The sequence below is a fragment of the Raphanus sativus genome, chromosome 5 (genome assembly GCF_000801105.2).
Source record: "Raphanus sativus cultivar WK10039 chromosome 5, ASM80110v3, whole genome shotgun sequence".
In the NCBI taxonomy this organism is placed as follows: domain Eukaryota; kingdom Viridiplantae; phylum Streptophyta; class Magnoliopsida; order Brassicales; family Brassicaceae; genus Raphanus; species Raphanus sativus.
Window position 1 is genome coordinate 12,414,035 of NC_079515.1, and position 16,804 is coordinate 12,430,838.

At 30.4% G+C, this 16,804-nt stretch overlaps 1 protein-coding gene and 2 long non-coding RNA genes across 6 annotated transcripts in view; 1 reads left to right on the plus strand and 2 right to left on the minus strand.

The window, feature by feature from the left end:
• LOC108856900 (uncharacterized) overlaps nucleotides 1-2,641 on the minus strand; it is a 9,205-nt gene extending 6,564 nt beyond the window's left edge. The window contains exon 1 of the mRNA XM_018630803.2: nucleotides 2,429-2,641. The gene's annotated coding sequence lies outside the window, so the exon portion shown is untranslated. The remainder of the gene's footprint in view (nucleotides 1-2,428) is intronic.
• A 7,241-nt stretch (nucleotides 2,642-9,882) lies between these two features.
• LOC108860558 (uncharacterized) lies at nucleotides 9,883-12,189 on the plus strand. Of its 3 annotated transcripts, XR_001950712.2 has the most exons (6): nucleotides 9,883-10,073; nucleotides 10,189-10,710; nucleotides 11,153-11,289; nucleotides 11,489-11,585; nucleotides 11,677-11,799; nucleotides 11,894-12,187. It is a non-coding gene; the product is annotated as an uncharacterized LOC108860558 (long non-coding RNA). The 3 variants fall into 3 exon arrangements; XR_008946130.1 differs by having other exon boundaries at nucleotides 11,677-12,189; XR_008946131.1 differs by lacking the exon at nucleotides 11,153-11,289 and having other exon boundaries at nucleotides 9,884-10,073; nucleotides 11,677-12,187.
• A 1,066-nt stretch (nucleotides 12,190-13,255) lies between these two features.
• Nucleotides 13,256-14,868, minus strand: LOC108857168 (uncharacterized). 2 transcript variants are annotated; one of them, XR_001950319.2, is made up of 4 exons: nucleotides 14,709-14,868; nucleotides 14,199-14,476; nucleotides 13,723-14,033; nucleotides 13,256-13,642 (listed from the first exon to the last, which is right to left on the minus strand). It is a non-coding gene; the product is annotated as an uncharacterized LOC108857168 (long non-coding RNA). The 2 variants fall into 2 exon arrangements; XR_001950318.2 differs by having other exon boundaries at nucleotides 14,641-14,819.
• Between the last annotated feature and the right edge of the window lie 1,936 nt (nucleotides 14,869-16,804).

A 16,804-nucleotide genomic window follows, 5' to 3' on the forward strand; every position in this document is an offset into this window, starting at 1 on the left:
ATTAATGTACAATTTTTTTTAAATATAATAAATAAAATAATAATAATTTGTGTTAAGTTTTAAAAATAAAAGAAAAATATTATTAGCTGCAAAAAGATGAAATTTTTTAACAATTTTAAAACCGTCACAAAAAATTAAATCATAAACACTAAACATTATACCCTAAAAATTTATAATTTTTTAACTGATTCAAATAAATGCAAACAACTTTACATGCACAACGTCCTCTTATGTATTAAACAAACATATGTGTTTTACAGAATCTGCTCGATATTATTATAATGCAATGTGATCTAAGCCAATGAAGTAGTTAAACAAATGTGTTTTCTTGCACTGTACGTCTATTTAGCTTCTTTCTATAACCTTACTTGACAAAAAAGAGAAAATAACCCTTTTATTAGTTGAAGCTGTTGTTTCGGTTATTCAACTTCCGCGAAGAAGACACACATACTTCTTTATTTTTTGCTTCAAAGAATTCATACAACATATAACTTACATACATGAAACATCAGTGTGCACAAATAACCAAACTATAGAATACAAAAAAATACATGACAGTCTATCAAACTTGATTATAATGTTATTGCTTCGTTCAATCCAATTTTGGCTATGCAGAGAAGCAAATGACTCTGAATATTACTTACATAAAAACTATTATTATACCATAGCAGCAAATGTTTGATCACAATGCAAGACTTCCTTTGAATGCAAGACTTCCTTTGAATAGCAGCAAATCACCATAGCAGCAATTGTTTCACCCACTTGTCTTGTCAAAATACACGACTTCCTTTGAATGTTTGATCACAACTTGATTACTAACGTAATGCTTGCGAGAAACAGGGATATAAACATCAGCTCCACGAGCAGCTCGGTTCTACAAAAACATGAAAAATGTAGATAATTATGGTCGACCTATAGAACAACAAAAAATAAGTGTAGCGACTATGAAAGACATAAAGTTTATTCTTCGTAAACGTATCAAATCTTTTCTTTCTCTCTCTCAATCTTCCATAGTTACTCGGGACTGATGTTGGCTCGTCCCTTAGCTCTCCCTTAGCTCTCCGTGTTTGCTCGTCCCTTAGCTCTCCCTGTTTGCAAACGGCAAACTCATCCGATTTGGCCTTCGCAACTGAAGTTCAAGCCAGTTGTATGTTCTCCCTAACTTTTGTCCTCCTCGTCTACGCTAAGGGCTGCCTCATCGATCTCGAGGTCAAGAACACGCGACAGAAGACGGCAAGACTCGAAGGGAGAGAACGATGACTCGGATCCTTCCATCGTCGAGAGGTAATGCTTCAAAGTGTTTCTGCTTCGTGGTGGTGAGTTTCGTACAATTTTATCCACATGCTGAGAAGGGGATTCAAACCATAAGTTGGAAATGTAGTTGTTTCTAAATGTTTAACGACAACGCAGCACAAAACGAATGAACAAACAAACAGTTCGCGCATGAATGAAAAAAAATTGGTTACGTTTCTTGTAATGGAACCAAATAAGGAAACAAAGCAAAGAATTAAATGATCCGTTTTTCTTAAACTCTCTCACAGAGTGACACGTGGATCCGAACCTTCTCATACATTCTCACCAAAATCGTTTAAGGAAAACCTTAAAAATGCTTCTCCTTTAATATATAGGGATCATAGAGTCAAGGCATAAATTACCAGAAATTATAGAATAACGTTTTTTATTTTAATCAAGATTTTATTTGTTTTATTGACTCAACACAGTTAAAATATAGGCATAGTTTCTTTTTGACTCAAGAAATAATAAATTATTTTAAGCAAAAAAAAAAGGAAACAATAAATTATAAGTATTACTTGGCCGCAGAAATTGAGCAATAAGCTGGTAAAAAGAGGAAGAAACCAAACGTCAATACAAATACTAATTTAAATTTAGTAACGTTAATTTTTCTTAACGACTTAACTTTGACGAAACAAAATCAAAATCCGTCAAATAGCTCGTCCTCTTGGTCGCTTAGTATTCATATGCTTCTTTCTGCAAACTATGTTTGATTAATAATTTAATATCAAGTTTCTCCAAAAAAAATTAATTCATAACTAATGTTTGAGTTACTGCTAATTCTTTTGGCAAAGTGAGATAATTAGCAGAAGCAAAAAAAAAAAGAAGAAGGAAAAGTGAAGAACAAGTGGTCCCTCTCTGTCTCGGTCGATCATCTTTTGAAAATCGACGTTCAGTAACTTTGGATTCCCGAGAAAACGATGGAAAAACAGAGGGAAAACTAATTCGGAGTTCACTTTTATGCACCGAACTGAGTTCGACACCATTTTCATTTTCCCGAGAAATCAAGAAATCATGATACGTAAAATTTGGTGTTTTCATTCATAGCAATTAGCAAGCAAGCACACACATGTTTTTAAATCTCAGAGATCCAAAAATGGGTGAAGAAGAACAGAGACAGAGATAGAAACCGAACCTGTGATGTATCATAGAGAAGCTCTTGAATCTATGAAGGGGGTCAGATCTGGAGATATGTCGAGAATCGTGTGTGTGTGTGTATGTGTTCCTCCCCAAGCTTTCTTCTAAATGTGAAATGAAACAAGAAGAGGAAGGATATAAGATAAAAGAGAGAAATGTGAAAACGAAAAGAGAATGGTTTCAGGTTTCTTTCCTTTAAGAAAACAATATTCATAACTTATATTAGACTTTGACGAGCGTCTCCGCACGAATATATATTTTAAAAATATATTGTTATTTATTTTTCATTTCACTATTATATATCATATATGTGTCATCGTATAATTAATCATACTTAATATGTATTATCATATAAATGATCATATAATTAATAGTATTTTATATAACTATCATATAAATAATCACATATATTATTTAAAAATTTAATGTAATATATAAAAACCGTAATTTAAGTTAGTGTTTGAAATTGGGTTTTGTATTTTTTTTGTTATGTATATTAAAAATATTTTTATTATGGTTATTGGAAAATATTTTAGTAAAAATCACTTTCTGAATGTATGTATATTTTGAATTAATTTTTGATAAAAATCAATTTAATTATTATTTTGATTTGAAATATGTATATAGAGTTTAATTTTGTTTAGTGATTATTTTAGACAAAAGATACTTTAAATAATTAGATTGAATCATTTTTCGTATATTTTAAAATTTACTAAAATAGATAGTTTCTCATAATATAATAGACTTCCAATTTTCTTAATAAGATAAATCTATTATTATTATTTTAATATATTTATATTTATGTCTCTACAACATTATATTTTTATACTCTTGTTTATGTTTTAAAACAATTTCCGAGAATACTTCGATTTTAATAATATAGATACAAACCTACAGTATAGATACATACATACCACAACTTTGCTTTGCTTTTTTTTCGCTCAGTTTTATTATTAGTTCTTTATGTTGCTTTCCGCTACGTTCTCTCATATCTTTCGTAAGAAATGATGTAATTTAAAGAAAAAACAAATTGATCAAAAAAAAAAAACAAAAAAAAACCTGATATGTACTTTAAAAATAAAAACGAATATAAAGGGCACGATTTGTCGTAAAAGCACAAAATATTTTGTAGAAAATTTAACCAAGTGATCAGTTCAAAAAAAAAATTAACCAAGTGATTCATAATTCCGAAGGTGTACTTTGATTTGGTGACAAAAAAACTATAACTCGAAGTAATGATATGTTAATAAAGTCTTAACTATGTAATTAATTTACCAAAAACCATTAAAATATTAGGGCAGACTTCATTTTTATTCGGATTTGTTCATAATGTAATTGCATTATTGTTGGTATACGTGAACGTGGTCTATGAATCTGTGATTTCAACTGGCTTTGCATGTTCATTAGTGCTGTTATTTTTTCTCGATGATTCAGCCTGTGATATGTTCTCTTCCTCCCAAATTTCTTCTTATTTGAAACATAATAATTTTCATTAACTAATAAATTTCACTTCTATTTAGAAAAAGTAATTGGATCTAATCAAGAAAACACTCATCTCCTATATATACTTCCTCTCTGCATCCTCTATAATATTTTTTTGTCTTAGATTTGTATTACCGGCCAATGGTGTGGGCTTACATAATCACTGTCAGTCCAACTTTTATGTTCTGTTATTTTTAAGCTTCATATCTTTTGTGTAAGCTTTAAGTATATTTGATTGTAGATATAGGTCTACTGCTTCAGATCTTTTTAATAGAGTTGAGGTTTGTTGGCGGTGGCTATATCAGAGTCGTTTCTTTTGATCAAACTTTGTGCATCTCTTTCAAAAGTGAAAGTTTCTATTGGCGCTTTTATAAATCTTTCATTTCATTTCTTTATTCTGGATGTGCTTGTGGTTTGCTTTTAGTAGTTGATTCTTGATATTGTTAGTTACAGGTCTGATATCCGCCATATTTTCACATACAAAGCTATTGAGAACAAAAGTGTTTTTTTTTTTGAAACACAGAACAAAAGTGTTTATTTTTAGAAAAACAGAGCACATTTCCTTGTTAAAAACTATCAAGTCCTCTTTGAAACCATTGTTAGACATGGATTCTGAACATGCCTATCAATCATTTTAACCAGCTGTGTTGCAGAACAGGTTGAGCAATGAGCATCATGCCATCAATTGTTTCCTTCTCCAAATGAAGTGATGAGTCACTTGGAAGCTATATCACAAAAGAAAGAGCTTCACAATCGACACCATGGTATCTTGCCATCAACAAGTGAATCGAGAGAGCAGGAGTTCTCGTGTCAAGTCCGACCAAACCTCTTGTGAAGTAACTACATTCAAAAAAGAGATGTTCTCTGATTTCTGACTGATGTTGACACATGATGCATCGTGGATCAATTCCAGCATTCTATCCGGAGGAGATAATATGTTGTGCATTTTAGCCATGCCATAAAAGCATATTCTGGTGTATAGAGGGAAAACCAAACTCTGGAATGCTAACTCCCCAGCATGCTGAGCTCATGAGTAGAGACCACGTATGTCGAGTGCTAAGGTTTGGTTTAAATACCTCTATACTTTGCTGCCATAACGCCACATCCTCCCTCATAGACAGCTTGTTTATTTTTCTTTATTCATGTTATTTGGACTTTCGATCCTGGTATGCATGAATCCTTTACATTTAATGCACTTGAGCTATTTTCTCCTTGTCATCAAGCCCTATGTCTATTTACGTATTTTATTTCATTTGTGGTGCAAAAATAATCATTTTTTTGTTTTTCAAAAAATAATCATTTTCTAATTAGATCGCCCATTTTGAAAATGTTCAAAAATTACATACACTTGATTGCTGAATAATTTAATAAATAGTCAAAGCACATTTTAATACTAACATATATAGTTAAATGACTCTTTTAATATGCTCTATCCACAATCATACTATCGGAATGGGAACTGTTGTATATATTCTAGCTCCTTATATATATATATATATATATAGATTTTGGAAATTTTATTTAAGAAAATTGGATTTTTGTATTTTAATAAATTTTATATTTATTTAATAATAATACATTGTAACTTTCAAAAAATAATTTTATTTATTAACATACTATTGGTTTAACTCTACTGAAAGTTGATATTCACATAAATAACGCATTTAAGATATAGAATTCATATATGTTTAAATATTTGTGAACAATTTAAAAATGTTATCTTTGTAAAATGGAAAGAAGATATGTCATGGTGTGCTATATATTATTTTCTAATGTATATGGCTGCTAACTGAATGCTTCAACCACCAAAGATGAATAAGTTTTGGCCAAAAACTACCCAAAAAGTTCTAAACCACATATCTACAATTAGATTCTCTCCATCTCTGAAAAAAAAAATTCTATAATACTCATGCTTATTAAAAATATAATAAATATATTTATTATTTAATTTAATTATATAATTTTTAATAATTATCAACCAATCATATTTAATAAATTTAAATATTCTGAGTTAGTGTTTTTAATATACATAAGTACCTTAAACATAGAAAATATATCTTTATAAAACAATAAAAATCTAGAAAATCTTATTTTCGAAAATAGAAGGAGTTATATAATAAACAGTCATAATCAATGATCGAGTAGTTGAAATTTTGTTTTGAAACAAATCTAAAGTTATATTCATTAAAAATTGTACATTTCAGCATGAAGTAGAATTTCCCAAACACACAATTAATTTATAAGTATGAGACTTAAACTAGAAAATATTATCCTAAAATGAAACCATCATCTATAGTCTAACATTGAAGAGAAACTAATAAAATATCACTAGGCTTTGAGATCAAAAACTGAATTAAAATGTCATATAAATGACAATATAAGAATTAGTAAAACAGGAGACATGATCAACGAGCGGCCAAGAAAACTTAATGGTGTAGTTGTGGGTGCTTCTCTTTCTACCACACTAAGAAGATGGATGATTATGCATATCACACCCACTTGTTCTTAATTTTGTATTCTAAATATTGTATTTTAAAATCGTGTGGATTTGTTTTGCCCAAATTTATTTTTCTATACTAAAATAGCCTGTTTATTTTAGATTTAACAAAATTGCGTGATGCAGAAAATAAACGCTTCAGCATGCATTGGCGTCCACGTAAGTCCTTCTCAAGTCTTAAAGACAAGGTTCTTCTTGAACGGTCCATAATAACTAAAACAAAATAATTAAAAGAGAAATATTCTTGTTAAAGTATGGATGGATCGATTGATCTTAGATGGCTACTCCCACAATTTTAAAATCCAACTAAAAGTAAACTTGGGTCTTTTTTTGTGAACATTATATTTTTTGTTGTAGTCACATCGAATCTTTATCTACTGGTAGGGAAATTTTTCAGTTATTTGTGTTCTTTAAACTAGAGATAAATATTTTCTGGAGTTCGTTTTTCTACCTTTGATGCAATATTCACTTGATATGATAAATCCGGGTTTCACCCGTAACGCCTGGCTAACTTGGAGACGACAGGCCCCTCATCTCACCAAGATGTTAAAACAATATCACAAAAATGTTTTTTTTACACAAAAAATATCTCTTAACCACATAAAAAAACAATATCTCTTACACAAAAAATGTTAAAAACAATATCTTTTAACCACATAGTGGTGGACTAGTGGCCTCGAGAGAGTTTCGGTCTCAATATAGACCCGACTTTAAAACTCCGTGTGACTATTTCGGTTAGCGTTAAATCGCAAGAATACGTGGAGTATCGTAGACTTTATGGAATGAGGTGGTCGTGGAATGAGTTGGTTGGCCACCTCAGTCATCAGATCTCCACAGTTATCAAAAAAAAATATCTCACAAAGATATTAATAAAAACAATAATCGCTATTTAGTACAAATGCTTTCATGTAAGACCACCACATACCATAGATAAAATATCCGACCCAGAATCTAAGTCGTCCACACATAGAGTTTACTCACAGTGAAATCGAACCAGCACATTGTGCCACTACACACAAGTCATATTTGTAACGTCAATTGCTTATTAATTCATCGTTTATTAACAAGAAAAAATCAATGATAATCCTACTAATGAATAGTGATGGAACGTGCTAAAGGTTATGATGGTGAGTTTGTATAGTCCAAAAGCAATAAGATTCGCGTGCTTATTATTTGTGTTTATGTTTGAGTTTACCTTTCTTTATTTTACCACTCCATCTCCATGGGTACCAAATCTCATGCGCTTATATAGTGCGAATTGCATTTATATTTTCTATAAATAAAAACATTCTTACGCTTCGAAGGTTTTCAACCGCCTTTCGAATGTTTTTAACCGCCTCGTACCCTACCGCAGTTAAGGGCACGACTGGTTTCCCCGTTACCACCCACAAACGCAGCTTTTGTGGTTCGGAGTAGTTGTTGACATTTCGAAACAATCATAGAAAACGCTATAAATCGCTTCAAACCGCTTCAAACCGCTCCGAACCTCTTAAACTCAAAAGCTGGTTCCAGCTAGCGTTTGCGGTTGCGGGATGATAATTTTTTTTCTTTAAAAACAAAATAAATAAAAATAATACTAAAAATATCTAATAAAACTTTAAATTGAAATAACAGAAATTGTAAAATGTATACATATTGTATTTTAATTTATATTATAAATTTAAAACCAAAATATTTTCTATAAATTTTTCAAATTTAATAATATGATTTTATAAATATAAATTTTATATTTATTATATTTTTAATTTTAATACTTTTTATAAATATATAAATGTAAATATTGTTAATTTATTATTTAACAGATGTTGCGATTGGTAGTTTACCAGTCATAAGAGTCCCGCAAACGTAACAATTTTTAACCGCTGTACCAGTTATACAAATCTCTAGAAAACGCTTAAAACCGCAACCATCAGCACCCGCAAACTCCCGCAACCGCAACCGCTGCGGTTAAACCAGTCATGCCCTAATAGTAACAAAAATCTCTATATATACCATATATCTATACATTTTTATAACTGTCAGAACCGCACCACAATTGGACCGCTTGTTCCACACCGCTCAATCCGTAGATACCATTCAAAACTTTAAAAGATTATTTTTGGGTGGTGGCTATTTTTTTTTAATTTTTTTTTCTAGTTTGGGTGGTTCATTTGCCAAGATATACATAATCATGTAAACAAAAATATACTTAAAATTTAGTCTCTGAATTTCTTTTTTGAGCTAACAATCTATACTACTAAAACAAGATACACTTCGTTTTTTCCACTAATTATTTCTATCTGTTTGTCTAACCGCACCTTTCATTAAGCGTAATTTAGATGTTTTAAGCCATTTTGTTTTCTTCCCTAATTTTGCTGTTTGATACTATATCGTTTAGCTTAAACTATTTTAATTGTGTCTAATTAAAGCATGTTTTCCTAATTCTAATTCGTTCCACAAACTTGTATATGAAACCACAAAATGGATTAGAATCATAACCCATAAATTAAATTAGACAACTTCGATGAAAATCAAAAAACCTAAATCCCGGACCATTTTCCTGTTTTTATACTCTTTTTACTCTTAGATTGAATTTATTAAAAATGATATGTTATACTCGTTTTACTCTTAGATTGAATTTATTAGAAATGATATGTTACTAACTAAATAACACTATGAATGTCTAATAAATAAACAAGTAATTTCTTCCATCTAATCCCACAATGCGAACATTTCATACAAATTTGAGAAAAAAAGAACATTTCATACAAATAAAGTCATTTTTCCACTCAATCTCTAAATTTGCACATTTTATAATAGATAATAACGCAATCCCTAAACTGTTTACATTATCTTTATAAAACCATGATTTTCATATATTCTTAACAATACTAACTGATTTGATTATTCGTTTTTAGATAGTTTAGTTGAATTTTATCTTAAAAAATTCTGATTTCATATAATCCTAACAATATTAACATTATTATATCATTCTTTAAAAAAAAAATAGATTATAGTTATTTTACATTTTGTCTTAACGTTTTCATGTTTTCATATTTAAATTAGTTACGTAATACAATTTCGAAGTTAAGTTATATTTCAAATATATTACATGGAACCTTCCATAGTTCTTATATTATTATGAAACTTGGGCGAGGGTTGATGTATTAACTAATGTTTATATGCAAAATTCCATATATGCGTATAGCATATATTACATACACAGTCGATTTTCTAAGTATATATAATTATTTAGTGTACTTAAATGCAAATATCACTATTTACAAAAGATAATCTCTCTATTAATTTTCTGAATTTTAATTAAGCCGCACGTATATGTTACAAAGATAGATTGCACAAATATTATCTTAAGTATAAATGATGTTTTTGGAAATACACATTCACAAATATTCGAAACTACCTGAAATATTTAACAATAAATTTTAGGATTCACAAGTATTTTATTAAGCTTCTCTTATAAATATAACCAGTTACATCGACATAAACTCACAACCATTTCGGGCCAGAAAAAAACACTATAAATTATCTTTTGCCTTTCACGTTTTTGAGTGATGTGAAGCCTTTCAAAACATGTTGGAAGGTTCACGTGAAAGTGTTACATACATGGAAAGAGTACAACTCCGTGTCAGGAGAAACACTTTAAATCATCTTATCAGATCAACGTGTATGTTTTGATTTTTTTTTAATTGTAATAGTATAGATTTGAGTATATATTTTATCTTAACATTAGATTGGTAACATAACTAACTATCATCAATTTGTATATGAACATGTAATAGAGATAGAAAATTCATGCTTCGTGCAAGAAGACGTAGCTGGAAAGAAAATGGAGACTTCTACAAGTTAGAGCTTGGAGAAATATTCAAAATTTCACATGAATCCCTGCAACAGGAATGTACAAATCAACTGAAAATTCCTATAAAATGGCATTCGTTCATAATACAGCAATCACCAGATCCAATCATGTGAACGAGGACATGTTTCTGAATTTGGTCGATTTTCAATTGGTTATGAGTGGTTTCACTGCAACCGTGTTTCCTGATTGATATTATCTACAACGATTTCATTTCTTTTGGATTAAATATTTTTTTAAAAGCTTATCTAACTGGATTGTATTTAATATCACCTTGTAGACATGGTTGGTCAAGTTGTTGAATTGGGAGAGCTTGAAACAATACAATGTTCAGGCAAACCAAGGAGGAAACTTGAGTTTCATCTACGAGACATCAAGTCTGATTCTCCAAATATTTAAATTTATGGATTTATAAATTTTGTAGGATTGCAAATCCTCCTTGCAAAAGGTAAATTATCTTACTCATTTGTTTTTGCTTTTAAAATAGTGATTCGAAGATTTCATATTGTGTATGGGGCAAGTTTACTGAAATAGTGTATGAGGATTTTACACAAAATGAAGTGGGAATGACTATTTATCTAATCTGAATTGTTAAGATCAGACAATTTAAAGAGGTTTAATCTACTTTATTGTCTTAAAATGTTTTTTTGTTAATATTTATGTGATTTGATACTTCACCAAGCAAAATTATATGTATTTGACAAAATAAATACAACTGTGCAATGCTTTTGAGGCATCAGACATTATTATAAATCCTCCAATAGCAGAAGCTGACATGTTTAAAAAATTGTAAGATTACAGTTTTATTTTAAAGATTTGTAAATATTATATTTTTTTATTTGTCATTTGCAATTGTGTATGATTAAATACATTGTGAAAATTCGATGAAGAGGAGAAGCCCCTTACTATTTGTGAGTCAAGAGAAGAAATACTTGAGCTGAAAACTATTAATTAAGTGCAAGATAAGCGTGACAAATGGCGTCTAGCGCCACAAAGAAAGATTAGTGAATTATCACGATGTTTTGAGGTAATTGACTTTGTTGATTGTATGTTTTTAGGGATTTGTTTCTTTTACATGTTCTAACGTATATAGTTTATAAATATTCTCACAGCTACCTTTATATGTAGTCTAAAAAATGTTTTGTGTTGTGTACTGTCTGCGCCACTGATTCAGACGTGGAATGGTATTACTGTGGTTGTAACATATGCAATAATTTTTTTTAAAGTGGCAACTAATGTGAAGACTCTTAATGGACAAGAGATTGATGCACATATTTGGTGGTGTGAAGTATGCAAGGAAAATGTTACTTCTGTGTCACCAAGGTAAACTATAATGTTTTGTCAGTTTTAAAACTTACGGTTTTTTTTCCTTTAAGGAGTTATGCTTTTAAATTAATAATGGTTTCATATTTAGGTTTAAAATTTATTTGATGGTGAATGATGATACATGAGAAGCAAGATTTATGCTTCTTGACTTGGTGGCTACGGGATTTATTAGTGAATCTGCTACAAAAAAATTGATTGGATATTTGATGAGGTACATGATAACCTACATTTTATCTTCCAAATGACTTTTGAGTGAATCGGTAACCTGTATGTATTATTAATAATTATTTCCAATTTTCCATCAGCTTGAAGATCCTAATGACTTGCTTAAGTTATTAATCAAGTTGTTAGAAAGACTTTTATGTTTGATGTCTATGTTGAAAATGAGCACATTGTTTATGGATCTGAGATTTACAAGGTTGGTAGGGTATATGAAGAGACTAGGGTCGGCCCGACCTACGGGCGGGATGTGAATTTTAAAATAGTTTAAAAAGTTATACGTAACAGTATTAAATATTGTATGTTTTGGTGATTATTTGACTTTTTTTAATTATTGTGTTTTAGTTTCAATGCCGAATTTGCGCTTTAGAGATTGTTGGTAGGTGAAAATGTGCATCCCTATATATTAAAGAAGAAACATTTAAAAAGTTATAACCTGTAATTTGTATTAATTAAAAAAGTATCATGCTGAATATATCATGTAATTGGAATGCTAATTTTGTTTATGGAACGGCTTGAGAATCATATGAGAATTCTGTTAGTCGAAAATTAAATTACTAAGATAAAATTAAAATAAACTACACAATTACATTAATCATATAATAAAAATTTAATTTTTTTCGATATATGTTGTATTTTGAATTTTTAAATGAGTATAAATTATTTAAACTGCTGAAAGTCCCACATAAACTTTCGTAATCAATGTTCAAATATTTTTATGTAATAAAATACAATTATTATAAAACCATATGAATAAATAATTATATTTTAATAGGTGTTTATAAAAGAGAAAAATATTGAAGATATATAGGATTGGCACGTGAACGTAAATTTCTTATAACTATAATTAATTTTTAAATTGTTAAGCCATGATATAAAACTGAACTGATAGAGTTTCATTGTAACCAAATAGTATGCGCGAGATTATTCGGTTCTAAACGTTAGGTTCTTATGCGGTAAAATGATCTATTGACTTAAAATATTTTTAAAAATATGATCAGCTCATTAGTAAACAAATTATCTGATTAACAAAAAAAAATAAAAATTATTTAAGGGCTAAAATTATTATTTCGATCAAAAACATAAATTTTATTTTTTCATACGATATTTCTTAAATAATTTTTATAAAAATATACCATGCGTCTTGCCTATCATTTGTCGGCAGTCATTTGTGGTGCATCTACATTACTTAACTATATGCTTTTAATGCCTAAGTTTAAATCAAACTTTGGTATTTATCAAGGAAGTTAGAAATATCATCCTTTTATTGATTGAGATCTTCGTACATGTAGTTGAAGACAGTGGGATCAATTTGGTCAGTTTCTTTTGAAATAGCAAATTAAATATTATTTTCTATAACACATGAATTGTAATATTTAAAAATATTATCCGGTTACGTATTTATATACACATGCATAGTAAAAAGACACATATCTCATAAATCATAATTGACGTCTAAGCAAATAATATTATAAGCTTCATAATCCTTCTCGTAGTACTCCTCGCTTATTTTATATATAAGCTTTGTTACATGACCAAAACAAATGCGTAGAGGCAGTTTCGAAAACTGTTAAACATTTACATGTTTTTAAAAACTGAATGAGAGATAGTGACTTTGGAAAAGTCAGAGAGGAATTCTTCCTTTTCTTCTACACCGTGTCGAGCGTTGCCTCGTTGCACAGTCATAGGCGCTTCTCTTGTTCAAACAAACAAACAACTCTTCTTCCAATCACAACACAAAACTCATATCACGTTTGTTCGACGTATTTAGTATCTCCCTACGATTTCAAACAGCAATTGCGGGTCCGTCGAACACACCCTGCCACTTGAGCTTCCTGCTCCACCCAATTCAATATCATGTCATATCCAAACAACCAATCAGAGAGAGAGAGAGAGATAGTAGCAATGTCCTTACCATGAGATATTTGGGCCGTTTGACCATGAGAGAATATCTCATCATGGTCTTTGTTTGATGAAAACACATGAGACCAAACACTTATTATTTCTACTATATGCAAGTAAACTCAGAATTCTAATTATACGCAGAGAAGATCCCAGATTTGACCTCTGCGAACAGGTCCAGCAGCTCCTCTTTCCAGATCCAGTTAAACCTTTTGCTCCACCACAGGAAATTCTCTTACCACCAGACTTTTTAGCGTCCTTGCTCCTCATAACAATACCACCAAGAGATATTCTCAAAGAGTCCACCATCTTCAGCTATTAAATCTGGAAAATAAAATCAAAAATAAGAAATCAAGCACTAAATTCATCACACAGATATATAAAATTCAAGACTCATTCATACAAATCAAGGATCTAATATTTGTTTAGTCTAATATTTGATGATCTAATATTTGTATAACATTTAATACAAATAAAGGTAAATTGTACCTCTAACTGAAGTGAAATATCAGTGGTTGCTTCCAGTGAATCTTCATAAACAAAGCAAGTATTTTGTCCGGAGCTTTAAGCCGAACCCGTCGTCCTGCCTGAATCACCCTTCATTCACCATACTCCAACTCTCGCCGTTGAGCCAACCAAGAACCACCATCTTCACTGATGCCGTTGTTAAGCCAATCAAGGATCTCCGCAACGGTGAGATGCTTGGCAGATCTGTCCGACAGAGTAAGATCTGAAGGAGCTCATGGTTATGGCTCTGGCCCTGTTTCCTGTAAATCACCATCATTAAAACGATTCAACAAACGCCCTTTCTAAAAAAATGATTCAACAGACAAACAAAGAGAGGGAGAGAAATTTATTGCTTCCCAAAATCATTAAGAACGAAATAACATTAGAATCAAGAAGGAGTATGTGTTGATGGAAGATTACCAACCTATTTATACATGATAACACCGACGGAACAGAGAAATTGAATAAGATTAAATACGGTGGATTAAATACCTAGCAATAACAACGAATTCAGTTACAGAAACTGATCGTCTCCGCTGATCAAAGTGAAACGAAGAACACAAAGGGGATGAACACACGGATTACGGTTTGTCGTCAAGTCAAGTTGTGTCTGGGCCGCACAACAAAGGGCCACAAACAGAGTGTATGACGAAGCCCAAGCGAAGCCCCCAGAAGTGACAAAAACTCATTACGCATCGTTTCATTAACGATGCCACGTGTCAGCTTTAGAACGCGCGAGTTTCCAGGATGGATGCTGACGTGGCGCGTCCAGGAGTGATTAAACTGTATTTTATATAAATAGATAATGGATTCCTTAAACGATGGAGCCCCTCAAACAGAATCGCTCTAAAAAAGGGCTTGACATTTACAAGCGAGGAAGAGGTAATGTCTACGCCATCCACATTTACAAATGGAATGCTTAAACGATACTTTACATATGTTTTTAATTTCATGGAGTGCTTTACACCTCAATGATGGTCACCTGACATATCTTCTTCATCAATGTGCTCAAAACAAGTTCTGTTTGGAGAAGATGAACTAGCCGGAGTATAAGTCAAGCGAAATGTCAAGTTCATTTTTATTTTGGTTTTGGTTTTGAACTTTTGGCTATTATACGTTTTTGGGATTAATTTTTTCTTCATTGAATCCGCTTTGAGAACTAAGTTATTGAATTTAATTGATTGCTACATATATGCTATATGTTTAAATAGTTGAATTCTTTATCTATAAAGTACCAAAACAACACACATATAATCAATATCGCACTAACAACCAAAGGAATTTCAAGTCCACAAGATATGATAATATAAGTTATAAAGTATTATAAAAATTAAAAGAAATATAAATATAACACCTTTTTAAGTTAGATTTTTTTATTACATATTGGTTAATTTATGTAATATGGGCTTTTCTCGGACTTTTTTAAAAAATATTTAAGAAAACATAAAGCCCAAAATATAGTCGTTAAGTTTTCTCATACGAATATACTAATATATTATGGCCCAAATAAAATATACGAGTAGTAAGAATCTTTATTGTTCAACTGAAACGAAAAAATTATATAAGATTGTTTATAAATTAGATGCTTCATTGATACTTTTTCTACAAATCCGAATATCTATCTTCTTCTTCATTTTAATCTCTCCAAATTACATTGGCGTAAGTTGTTTTTTTTGTATTTTCTTGAACAATAGAAGAAGATCATGAAGAATGCGGTTAGATCTTAGTTCGTTGGAAGTTTATTTTCTATGCTTATATTTTGTAGAACATTAGGTCTAATAGATTTTGTGAGATTGTAGATGATCTAATTAATGGAAACTTATTTATTGTTAGATTATGTTTATATGTAAACCTTAACTATGAAGGAAGTATTCTCACGTGTAGTTCATTCATCTTATCTTCTTGTTTTAAGAGAAATTCTTGGGTTCACCCCTAGAGTGAACCTTTAGGTTCACCCAACCAATAGGATTTCGTTATTTCATATTCAGTATCTTTTAAAAAAGAAAACAAAATATTGTCAAATTATATTAATATTTTTAAACTAAAAAATAAAACTAATAAAAATTAATATTAATTGCAAACAAAAATACGTTTTAGAAAAATATATTTTTAGTACCGTCAGCCAAACACTAAACCCTAAATCCTAAATCTTAAACCATAAATCCCTGAGTAAACCCTAAACCCCTGGGTAAACCCTAAACCCTTGGGTAAATCATAAACCCAAGGGTTGATGATTTACCCAAGGGTTTAGGGTTTACCCAGGGGTTTAAGGGTTACCCAAGGGTTTAGGGTTTAAGATTTAGGGTTTAGGGTTTATCCAAGGGTTTATGATTTAGTATTTATGATTTACCCAAGGGTTTAGGGTTTAGTATTTAGGGTTTAGGGTTTAGTGTTTTGCTGATTGTGTTCAAAATATTTTTTAAAAAAATCCAAAGATTTAAGATTTATCCAAAGGTTTACCATGGATTTAAGGTTTATGATTTAGGGTTTAGTGTTTTGCTGACGGTATTTTAAATATAAAATCTTTTTTTGCGACCACTATTATTTTATATTTATTTTTATTTTAAAAACATAATAAAACTTGACAG